Consider the following 11781-nt stretch of genomic DNA (forward strand, 5'->3'; position numbering starts at 1 on the left):
GATTTGAACTCAGGTCCGCCTGATTCCAAGGCCAGTGCTGTATTCACTGTACCACCTAGCTTCCCCACCTTTTGTCTTTTGTGGGAATCTCCTTCGACTAGTTGGTTTTTTTTAGCATTCCTCACTTCCCAGGTATGCTACAGTGGGACTTCCCTTCATAAATGGGTGGTATTAGATTGTTGTTGAGGACCCTTCCAATTCTCATATTGTACAATTCTATTTCTGAAGACCCTTCAAACTCTTGGAGTATGATTCTTAATAATGTATATTAGGTATGTGTATTCTGATTCTACAACTCTATTAGTTTTCCATTGCCATACTAAACACTACAATTCCCAGATTCCCTTGAGGCATAAAAGATATGAATGAAGTAGAAGATAGTTTGTGCCCTTGAAGAACTTATAATCTAATTGAGGAGGCAAGATTTGAGAAAATCGCTGTTTCAGTGTCCTATATAGACTATAAATGTTATGTCAATTTAGAGAAAAGAAATGTTAATAATGAATTTCAGAGAGCTCATCATTCTTGGTGCGACGCTGCCCGTGGGATCCTGGAGTCTGCAGATGGTGGAGAGCTCCAGGGCCGGGCCTGAGGCTGCGGCACAGGAGGGCAGGAGGAGGTCCAGGCCCAGCGCAGGCGGGAAGATGCCCGTGGCCTTCATGGCGGACAACGCCGCCTTCAGCTTCAAGAAGCTGCTGGACCAGTGCAAGAACCAGGAGCTCGAGGCCCGCAGAGGCATCGCCACACCCCCGTCTACGGGCAGCTTCTGGCCCTGTACCTGCTGCACAACGACATTAATAATGCCTGATACCTGTGGAAGAGAATTCCTCCTGCCATAAAATCCACAAATTCCAAGCTTGGGGGAATCTGGTCAGTAGGACAGAAAATCTGGCAGAGAGATTTCCCAGGAATCTACACAACCACCAGCTCCCATCAGTGGTCTGAGACCATTCAGTCCATCATGGAGGCTCTCAGAGATGCCACAAGAAGAAGAGCCTTTGCCCTGCTTTCTCAGGCCTACACCTCCATCATCACTGATGACTTCACAGCATTTGTGGAACTTCCTGTAAAAGAAGCAGTGAAAGGTGTCTTGGAACAAGGATGGCAGGCCAACTCCAGCACCAGGAGGGTGATGCCCAAGATGCCTGGTTCCCTGGATGTTTCCTTTAACAGATTTATTCCTTTATCAGAACCTGCTCCAGTTCCACCAATCCCCAACGAACAACAGTTAGCCAGATTGACCAACTATGTGCCTTTTCTTGAAAATTGACTCATCAACTTTTCTGTTCAAGATCAAACTTGGAATCCTGTGTACTGACCCATCCGGAAAAGCACCATTTTCATTGTGTTCTGTTGGGTGAAATACACCAACATTCTTTATAAGAACATGGGATAAAATAGATATGTTAGATACATATATTTTTGGTCCTTAAACATTGTGCAGAATTCACCTTTGAATGGCTTCCTAGTCCCATATATTTATTAATTTGGAGTACAACAGTATTACGTGGTTAGGTCTTATCTTGTAATGATTCCTGATGGGGAAACATAGCTGTCTCCTTCTGTGGATGTAAAATGCAGTAGGTCAGCAAAGACAATTATCTCCTTATATTAGCAACTGGCTTGGCAAATCTTAGCTCTTCTCTGCTGATTTCTTCAGTGCACCCACTGCTGGCAGTGAGGAGCATGCCACAAGTGGGGACAGAAGCCCTGACAGGGAGAGTGGAAAGAGGACAGACTTCTCAGAGAAGGAGTGAGAACACTGGCGATGAGGGGCCTGGTTCAGTCAGGGCCATCTGCAAAGTTTCCAAAGAAGAGAAATGAGGAGTCCAAAGTTGTTCCTGGAGTGGTTTAATACCATGCCCTTAGTGCACCTTCCTGAATGAGAAGCACATTCATACCTCGGCCCCTCTCTATTCCTTGAACTCCCGGAGAGCTTGATAAGAGCATTGGCATTTGGGCCCATGCTTTTAGGTGGTCCCCTTGGTGCTGGGTCTAGAGGGAAGAATGGGCCTATCTTTGCTGAATTGGCTCACTAGGAAGATGCTTAAGAAAGAAGGCACATTGCAGAGTGGACCTAGGCCTCACTGTCAAGCTCCAAGAACAATGTCCTTGAAATTCTGGAGTTTAAAGTTGGCCCTGTATTTGGAAGGATGCAACTTGGATGCCCATTATGATTCTGTTTAAAATAGAATTTTGCAAATTCATGACGAAAAAAAATAATAAATTTCAGAGTCAAGTTTCCTCTAGGTGGCAGAAATTGGACAAGACCTTGATAGAAGTGGAAGATTTGAAAAGGTATATAGGAAAGGTAGGTCATCCCAGACTCAAGAGAGCAACACAGTAGTCATGATGGACAATAAGATCAGTTGGATAAAAATGGTATGGTTCAAGTATGGATAACGAAGGTGGGATCAATTAATAGAACACTTAAAAATCTAAATTGAGAAGTTTACTCCTGGTCCAACAGTAGTCATTTCAAATTATAGCCTAGCAGGAATATAACTTTGCTCTACAATTGGAATAAATAAAGATGTAGACTCCAAGTTGGAAGGAACTTTAGTCCAACCTTTTCTCAAAACTTTCACAGGATAAGGATTTGTGACTGAAAAACAGGAATTTACTTCCCCAAGGTCACTTAGGCAGTAAGTGGAAGAGTTGGGATTTTAATTCAGGTTCTCTAACTATAAAACCATTACTCATTCCACTTTATCTGGTTGTCTTAATTTGGCTACTACACCCTCTCATTTTATAAATCAGTATAGTGAGTCCAAAGGGCATCTAGTGGATAGAGTGCTGAGCCTAAAGTTAGGAAGATTCATCTTGTTGAGTTCAAATGTGTCTTCAGATACTTACTAGTTGTGGGACCCTGGGCAAGTTACTTAACCCTGTGTCCTTCAGTTTCCTCATCTGTAAAATGAATTGGAGAAGAAAATGACTAACCACTCCAGTATCCTTGCTGAGACAACCCAAAATGGGGTCACAGAGAGTTGGACACAACTGAACAACAATAAATTCTGTCTAAGAGAAGTTAGGTAACTTGACAAGGGTGATAAGATTCTAGAGCAGATATTGTTTGTCTGTTTTCACCACACCATTTAGCACAAATTTTTGTACATAGCAGAGGTTTAATATATCTTTGTTGATTTGGGAGGAGAGAGACTTAGATTGTATTGAGGACTATGGAGATAGGGGGAGGGGATGAAAAGATTGTAAAATGTGAGTTTTTTTTTTGAACTAGATGAGATCTAAAACCTTCAGTTCTAATACTCTCTATATAGTTTGATGACATGAAAGTGAATGAAATGTGGGCTAATTTGATCCAGTACTAGGGTGAGACAATTGAAATAGGAAGAAAGGATATTGAAATTTTGATTTAAATAAAAGAACTAATGGCACTTAAACTGACTGGAACTAAGACATACACTAAGACACACACACATTGTATGTATTTATATATGTATACACATGCATATATGAATATATACAAGCATAACTATACATACATGAGTATATGCATATATATATATTTGTTTTGTTTCTTTTAGAATATTTTACTGTGCAATGCAGAAATACTACAGAGTCCTTAATGAAATTTTATTTTTTAAATGTACTTACTGTATTAATTAAAATATAAGAGACAAATATTTTATAAATATCAAACATAAGCTTCACGGTTTTTAAATCTTCTATATCTCCATTTCTCCAGCTTTATGAAAAAGTCACATCAAAATGCTACATGTTTTGAAAATCAGTTTTACAAAAAACTGCTTCTTAATTACAGTGTGGGAATTTTACCTGGAATAGAAACTTGAAGTAACTTTCATTTTTATTTTTTCTTTTTCATGTTGTCTATTTAAAATAAGCAATCTCCTTTCTAGTTCAAACAATGGAAGAACTTTTTTTTTCCTAGTTTTTGTACTGTGAAAGATTGGGTACTGCCCCATAATAGAAACCATGGAATCTTAGGGCTAAAATAGATTTTAGAAATGAATTAATCCAATTTCTTATAGGTAGGCAGCACAGTGGTAGAACACTGAACTTGGAGTTAGGAAGACCTGAGTTCAAATCCCACCAGAGATACTTACTTAGCTAGGTGATGGTAAGAAAGTCGATTAACCTTAGTCAGACAGTTTCCTTTTCTGCAAAATGGGAATAAAAATGGCATCAAACTCACAGGATTGCTTTTAAAAGCATGAAATGATATTACATGCACAAAGTGCTTTTGCAAACCTACATAAATAATGGCTCTTATTACTGATATGGATAAGAAACAGATCCAGAGCATACAAGTGACTTGCTCAAGCAATTTCCCTTTTTTCCCTCCAACAGATCTCTGACCTCATCAACATGGCTAGTTTCTCCCCAGAGATGTTACTAATTAGTTCCCCAGGTCAAAACATTGCTTACCTGGTAGCCAGAACTATGCCTTAGACCCAAATCACTCTGGCTCTCATTGACTAGCGTAGCCCCACTTGATCATTGTTTGGCTCTGATGACTCAGAGTGAATATGAACAGCAATTGTTTCTGATTTGCCCAGAAACCCATAGGGTCTTCCCTTCCCAGATGATTTCTTTTTAAACAAGGAAAAGAAGTCATTCTTTGCATCATTTCTTACCTAGCCTTAATCACTAAATGGGCATTGTCTCAGTCAAACTGAGACCTGGGAAAGATCTTATTTTAAAAAGGCCAAGTTCTCCCACTGCACCCAGGGTCATCTTCAGTCATCCTTATCTATATCTTGCCACTGGACCCAGATGGCTCTGGAGGAGAGAGTGAGGCTGGTGATTTTGCACAGCTGTCCCTTACTTTAAATTCAATTCACTTGCAAATCATGGCATCAACTTCCTGATGTCATTGGTCTTCTTCAAGAATGAAGGACAAAAACAATAGCATTCAGGTGATGAATTATCTCTGAACTTAGATTGCCCTTCAGATGATAACCCACCACTGACCCCAAAGCTAAAATCTGGACATCACCAGAGCTTGTTCCCTGCTGGCCTAGCTTTCATGAACCTAAGATCACCTGAACTCATAAAGCAGGCATTACAATAGAATTTAAGTGGAGGTAACTGTACCCTATTACCTAGAATCCAAAGTTTTGACTAAAGGCCACTTCTGGCATATAATGATTTAGATATTCCATTTCAGAGAATAGGATACATAACTCATTCCTAAAACACTAACATCTTTGTCATTGCTCTCATTCCTACTTTCAACAGAAATGTGTACCAATAATTGTGTGCCCAATAGTAATTCAAGTATGAGTGTACAAAAATAGTGAATGAACAGAAAATCTATGCCATATGAAGATACATTAGATTTACTTAAGGTCTTGATCATGTAAATTTTGTCAGGAACTTTTGAATCTCTGTTTATAACTATCCTTGACTTAAAACAATTGCATGAGAGAAAATCTGCATCATAACTTTGACTAACATGAAATATACAAAGAAATCCATTATCCACAATATATCATAAGAGCCCTAGCATCTGAAACACACACACACACACACACACACACACACACTGGAAAATCCACTTTAAATTATCTAGAAAATAATAGAACTTTACCCTCATTTGCTACTTATAGCTATTGAAAAGGTGCTAAGTCTGGGATTTTTAGCAACATAAGAAAGAGTAACAGAAAGTTGAAATGGAATAAAAGGAAAGAAAAAATCTATGCATTCTAATTGCCTATTTAACAAGGACAAGAGAAGTTATGGATAGATTATAAGAGATTAGCTACCTGTAAAATCTTTAGTTACCATATCTACTTAGTTAATTAAATGACTTGGTTTGTGTTATGCAACTGTTTTTAGAGGATTTGTCCACCATGGAAGAGAAGGATTGTTTTGTGGTATCACAAATTGGTGACTAATTAGCTAATGAAAAGTTGTGTTGATGAATTTCAAATGCCTGTATCTACATTACAAGTAAAAATCATAACTTCAGAAAGAATGCAAGTTTTACAAAATAAATTAGTCTTTACAAATATATGAAGATTGTACCTTTTGAAATGTAAAGGTGATAGAAGATCAGTGTAGCATATACTTGCATATGAGATGCTAATAAACTCTTTAAGGGGATTTACTAAAAAAAAAAAAAAAGTGGTATGATAACTTTGAAGGCAGCTGTATTGTCTCCTAAGGCATTTAGTGAGATATGTAAAGCTGTTCCCTCCACACATAAATTTGGAACTATAGTAACTCTTATATAATGCTTACTTTGTGTTAGACCCTGTGCTTAGCACTTCACAATTATTATCTCACTTGATCATCACAACAATCCTGGGATATGAGATGAGAAAACTGAGGTTAAGTGAATTGCCCAGGGTTATGCAGATAGTAAGTGATACAGGATTTGAAATTAGATCTTTTCTTACTCTAGACTCAAAGCTTTATCCACTGTTCCTTTATTTGTACACATAAAATATATATTAAAAAAAAAACCCAGAGCAAGGGTTCTTAACCTTGGGTGAATGAGGTTTTGTTTTTTCAAAATATTTTGATAACTATATTATAATATAATTGGTTTCATTTCTTTTTTTTTTTAAGCAATTGGGGTTAAGTAACTTGCTCAAGGTTACAAGGCCAGTTATTTCTGGGTGTGGTGCTAAGTATGAGCCCAGATTCAATCCCCAGGTCACCCCGACACTGTGGCTGGTGCTATTACTTGCTGTGCTACCTGTCCACCCCTAATTGGTTTCATTTCTAAACCTATATTTTTTATTTTATTTGTTTAAAAGTGTTATTCTGATAAGGAGTCCATAGGCTTAATCAAAGTTCCAAAGGAGTCTATGACACATAAAAAAATGTTAAGAATTGGAATTAGAGGAAGGTTTCCAGTGTATTAAATATATGCTCTGTGAAAGATCTTTAGAAGAATATAGATAAAAATTGTACAAAGTGGCATATGATATGTACTGATAGAAGAAACCAGTTAGGATCAAAGATCTAATCAAATATCAAAGAAAAAACCTTTTAAGCTTATCCAATCCAAATATTATTCTACAAGTGAGTAATCTAAAGTTGTAATGGGAATGTAAATTTTTAAGATCTTCCCTGCCCCTAGGCTTAAGTGCACCTGGAGCCTGTGGTGGATACTTGTTTCTCAGGAGATACTTTGTGATTGGCCAGTGGGTCAAGAAGGTTGTTACATTCTCTGAGCCAGGAGTGGGCTATATAAACCCTGATTTGAGGCTTTGTTTTGGGGCTCACTTTGAGAAGTGTTGTGTGATTTGATCAGATGAGATTCTGGGAAGCCGTTGAGAGCCCCCCAGCTTTGAAAACCCAGATGTTGATGCTTCCCTCTCTGGTAACTGGGATTAGATATGGATGCATGTAATGGTTGGACAGTTTGGAAGCCTGTCTGTTGAAATGTTCTTGTAACTTATGCTTGTAACCTCTGTATACTCTGAAGTTCAGGGTGCTGACCTTTTCCCCCTGAACTAGGTAAACGATATATGTTTGATTGATTAAAGTAAGCTTATTAACCCATTTTGAGTTGCTTTCCTTTAGCAAAGCAAATCTAAGAACCTGTGTTGGCCGCCACTCTGAGGACACTGGGGTGCTAGCTGGTACAAAAGGTCAGAGATACAAAATGGCCCCAGGTAACAGGATTGGTTTGTACCACAGTAGGGGGCTAGATTTAGGTTATGGGACCTAGTTTAATAGGATTTAGAGTTAGAGGGGACCTTAAAGATCATCTACTCTAATGATTTTTCTAGATGAAGAAACTGTGACAAAGAATAATGACTTGACCAAGTCAACATGTAGGTAGCTCTTCTGATTTGTCTTAGTAAACTTTACCTTATCTTTCTTCTCTGAAGGTTTATCTCGAGTCTATACTCAAACAATGACTTGGATCTATCTAGTTTTGTTCAAGTTCCTTTTTAATCCAAGGGGTTCCTAAAAACGATTTCAATTCTGTATTGATTTGGAATTTCCAATCAATATCATACAAGCATTTCCAGAATTTTCCTCTTTGAAAAGTCAAATAAACTCTGGTGCCCAGAACTGTTATGAAACAAGGAAGTATAAAGGAAAATGTACTTAATTTGGAGGCAGAAGACCTGAGGTTGAATTCAAGATTTGACACTTGCTAGTCCAGTAACTTAAGGTAAGGCAATTAAATTTGATTCAATTGAACATTTTCATCATCTGTAAAATGAGATAATCAAACTCGCACTTGTATCTCCCCCACAGGTTGGTATCAAGATTAAGTCAGATAATACATGTGTTATGTACTGCGTAACCATTAAGTATCACAGATATGTAAGCTAGTTATAATTATGGACAAAATTCCTAGATAGAGTTAACCAATTCATAGGATTGGCCCTAGAAAAGACAAGAAGTGAACAAATTGCCAGAAGAGGTGAAGAGATGCAAGATTAAAGTCACAGCTCAAGAGGTTGGTCTTGGCAAGGAAGTCATCTTTAGAACGAGTAGAGGGAGAAGGAGGGATAATATTGCTGAGTATGAAACCATACAATTGGGGAAAACAGGGTTCCTAACAAATGGCCTCAATTTTCTTGATAAGATGTGAGGCAAAGTCCTCTGCTAAGCATAATGGAAGCTATAAATGAATGACTTAAAGAGTGAAGAGGAGGTTTAGATAGCCAATGTGGAGAATGTGAGTCAAGAAATAACAAAGTAGTACTGGGAAAACTAAGGGCACAGGTGAGAATATGTAACGTAAAATTATAATGGCACAGATCTTTGACTTTCTTTAACTGTTCTCAAGAGCCTAAGAGTAAGATTGGAGAAGGTGGATGGGGGAAATAACCCAGAGGTGGGTTTCAGCAAAGCATAAGTAGTGTGAAGATGAGAGGAAAGGGCATTCAAGGTCATAAAACAGAGGCAGCCACCAGCCAGCACCAGCCCTACTACACTTCAGCATAGCCCCAAGGCAAACTGGCAGCCTCCAGAGGTCAGATTCCCACATGTTTCAGTATAGCAATGGGGAGATGCAGAAACACATCACTAGACATCTATACATGCCAGACACCACCACTAGGATCCCAGGTCAGCACCAACTAAGCTGACAAACTTCTATGGCCTCCAGCAGTGCCAACCAATCTCATCCCACCCCCTTAGCACAGCACCAGACTTAAGGGTCCCCCATGGGCTTCAGGACAACATCAGCACAACACCAGGTAAATACCCAAAGCCTGTGGTGCTTCTTCTACCACAGGTACAGAGCTCAAATTTAAAAGGAAGGAAAAAGCCCCCCCCCACCAAAAAAAATGAGCAAAAAACAAAGAAAAAAAGAATCTGACCATTGAAAACTATTATGGTGACAGAGAAGGCCTCAGAAGAGAACAACAATGTCAAAATATATATGGGTAGAACTCCAAAGAAAAATGGGAAATGGTCTCAAGCTCAGAAAGAACTCATGGAAGAGCTCCAAAAGGAACTTAAAAACCATATAAGAGAGGGAGGAGAAAAAACGGGTAAAGAAATGAATGATACAAAAGAATTATGAAAAAAAGGTGTCAATATCCTGGAAAACTGCTTTAAAAGTAGAATTGGCCAAATGGAAAAGGAAATATAAAAATCCATTGAATGAAACAACTCCTTAAAGAATACAATAAATCATCAATGTATAAATCAACACAGACCCACAAAGTCCAAGAGGTCAACACAAATCATTAGTAAAGTCCCAGGAAACCCTCCTCCAGGAGTTCTATAAACAGACAACCAGAAAATCCTTTTTCAGGACTTCCAGTAACGTCCCAGGGCTTCCATACAAAGTATTACAAACAAAAATGAACACAGACAGAAGAGACAAACAAAGTGCTGGAATACCACAAGTTTTTACCACAAGAGTTATCTTCTCAGTTCTGCTCTTTCCCAGCTTGGGCTTCTCCTTATATATGGTAACTAACTCCTCCCTGTTCCACCCCTTCCTGTTGCTGATGCAACAGGAGTTCACAAGTTCTGGGGTTCACAAGTTGTGGCGTTTGCAAGTTCTATTTCTTAACAAGCACTTGATATAATCACAGGCAAGGGTTAAAAGAAACTTGAACTGAAACAAGGTGCTAAATAATCAAAAAGCTGAAACAAGATGCTAAGTACTTCTTTGCTTGCCATTACATCATTATTACTTGGCAAGGAGGTAGGAGGGAAGATAAGTAAAGGGGGTGGAGTAGAAGTGGGGACTGACAGAAGGGAGGGCAGATTAAGGGAGGTGGTAAGACATAAGAAAAAAACTGGTGATGTGGAAAAGGGTGAAAGGAGAGAGAGGACAGACAGGAGGAGAATAGGATGGGAGGAAATACACAGTGAGTAACCATAACTGTGAATGTTAATGGGATGAACTCTCCCTTAAAAATGAAAGTGGATAGCAGAGAGTATCACAAATCAGAATAATACAATATGTTGCTTACAAAAAGCACACTTGAAGCAGACAGACGCACAGAGTAAAGGTAAAGGGCAAGAGAAGAATGTCTTATTCTTCAGCTGAAGTAATAAAAAAGTATATATATATAGCAGGGGTAGCAATCCTGATCTTAGACAAAGTAAAAGCAAAAATAGACCTAATTAAAAGAGATAAGAAACTACCTCTTGCTAAAAGTTACCATAGACAATGAAGTGATCAAATTAGAAGAGCAAGGAGTAGTCTTCCCGTCAACTCTATAGGAAGGGGAAGAATTCATGACCAAGCAAGAGGGAGAAAGAGACAGACAGAGAGACAGAGACAGAGAAAGACAGAGAGACAGAGACAGAGAAAGACAGACAGAGAGAGAGAGAGAGAGAGAGAGAGAGAGAGAGAGAGAGAGAGCATGATGAAATGTAGAATAGATACTTTTGATCATATTAAATTGAAAAGCCTTTGTGGAAACAAAATCAAATGCAACCAAGATAAGAAGGAAAGCAAAAAGCTGGGAAATGATTTTTACACAAGTGTCTCTGAGAGGGGTCTCATTTCTCAAATATAGAGAAATGAGTAAAATTTATGATAATATACATCATTCCCCAATTGATAAATGGTGAAAGGATATAAACAAGCAGTTTTCAGATGAAGAAATCAAAGATATCTATAAGCATATGAAGAAATGCTCTAAATCACTTTTGATTAGAGAATGAAAATTAAAACAACCTTGAAATACCACCTCATACCTATCAGATTGGCTTATATGACAAAAAAGGAAAATAAAAAATGTTAGAGAGGATGTGGGAAAATCGGGATATTAATGCATTGTTGATGGATTTGTGAATTGATACAACCATTCTGGAGAGCAATTTGGAACTATGCCTGAAGGGAAACCAAATTTTGCATGCTGTTTGATTCAGTAATACTAATACTGGATCTGTATAGCAAAGAGATCATAAAATAGTCAAAAGAACCTACATGTGCAAAAATACTTAGACCAGCCTTTTTTCATGGTAGCAAAATATTGGAGATTGAGGGGATACCCATTAATTAGGGAATGGCTGAACAAGCTGTGCTATATGAATGTAATGAAATAATGTAATAAGACAAGATTAACAAGTGGATTTCAGAAAAATTTGGAAAGACCAAGCTGATGCAAAGTGAAATGAGCAGAACCAAGAGAACTTTATACACATTTTCAGCAATATCGTGGGAATGACTATCAATGACTTGGCTCTTCTCAGGAGCACAATGAACCAAGGTAAGTATAAGGGACTCACAAAGGAAAATGCTATCCATATCCTGATAAATAGCCAATGAATTCTGAATGCAGACTGAAGTATATTTTTTCACTTTATTCTTTCTTGTGTTTTTTTCCTTCTTGATCTCTTTCTTCTTTCACA

The 11781-nt window shown here is 38.2% G+C and overlaps 1 pseudogene; it reads left to right on the forward strand.

Annotated features, from left to right (window-relative positions):
* The first annotated feature begins 615 nt into the window (after positions 1 to 615).
* Positions 616 to 1688, forward strand: LOC138154703 (COP9 signalosome complex subunit 8 pseudogene; annotated as a pseudogene).
* Positions 1689 to 11781: the final 10093 nt, after the last annotated feature.

The sequence above is a fragment of the Petaurus breviceps genome, unplaced genomic scaffold (assembly GCF_028583685.1).
Source record: "Petaurus breviceps papuanus isolate PSGF00001 unplaced genomic scaffold, PetGlider_PUasm1.0 91133, whole genome shotgun sequence".
Lineage (NCBI taxonomy): Eukaryota > Metazoa > Chordata > Mammalia > Diprotodontia > Petauridae > Petaurus > Petaurus breviceps.